The sequence below is a fragment of the Sander lucioperca genome, chromosome 13 (genome assembly GCF_008315115.2).
Source record: "Sander lucioperca isolate FBNREF2018 chromosome 13, SLUC_FBN_1.2, whole genome shotgun sequence".
Lineage (NCBI taxonomy): Eukaryota > Metazoa > Chordata > Actinopteri > Perciformes > Percidae > Sander > Sander lucioperca.
The window spans coordinates 12,397,501-12,398,702 of record NC_050185.1 but is presented as its reverse complement, the minus strand read 5'-3'; positions in this window follow the sequence as shown (position 1 = coordinate 12,398,702).

Below are 1,202 nucleotides of genomic sequence, written 5' to 3'. Positions count from 1 at the left end.
TATTAAGAGTGTGAATTTATGTTGGTCTTTAATACTACAACGTTGATGCGACTGCAGTTGTCTGTCACTCTGACACTAGTGGTTCACAAACTGACTTCTGACTGAATTTTAAGAGGGGGAGCATCAGGGCTGCCCCCCTTTTTGGGACTAAACAGCAATGAGACAAAAATGCAAAACACTTTCATTATCCAGAGCACACATTCCTCAGAGGAAGACCCCCCCCCAGTCTATTTAAAGAGATATAACTGGGTTGCTAGCTGATGTGTGAAAATACAACGCATTGGTTGAAGCATAATGAGCAAATCCCAAGACACGTTTTTGCAGTTAAACTTGACAACCTACTGGGAGATGATGTGTATATTTCATGTAATTATTTGGGACGTATTTACAACACTTCCACATTATTTGCTTGTTGTCAATAAATGTGCTCACAGGCTGAAATTCAAATTACAGCTACCATGTACTGTGTAACCTACCTTTTAGTTTGCAGATCATAAAGTAGCTTTAGGTAGTTATTCATGTTTTTGTCCAAGTGTGTAGTAAAGTAACGAAAGGCACGTTTAAAAAAGATCTCTGTTATTCCTCTGGGTGTTTTGTGTAAAACAGAAGGCACAGCCACACCTGAGCAGCCTGGTGTGAAGTCTCTCTATACACACTTTCTTTACCCCCTAGAGTTCGAACTGCAACAGCTGGTTAAACAATCTCTGGAAAGGGAACTTCTACAAATAAACAATATACCCAGCTGCAGCAGTGTGAAATCTCCCCAGCTGTGGACAATATTTACACCCGATCAACAGCTCCAAGGGGAAAACACCCACATTACTTTGTGAAAAAAGTGTAATGTGATGTGTTGTGTGTGTGTGTGTGTGAGTGAGATGCCAGGTCAGTGGTTGTCTTATAATAGCAGTGACCTCTCGGGAATCTTTCAAATGTGACTCACGTGTTAAAGGTGACGCGCTTACATGGCATGCTGGCAAAAGAGGGCACACATCATACAGTTTCTAAAGCATGACATGGACGTCATCATGTTACTTTCTTGGCCCGCACACACATGTTAAGCATGTTGTTTTGAGTTAAACATTAGTGGAGAAGACAAAGTGGAAGATGTTTTGACAGTGGGGACACTTTGAACAAGTGGAACATTGACTCAGGGCATTTAAAATAAGAAGAAGAATATGTTAAACCTTTAAGGATACACACAC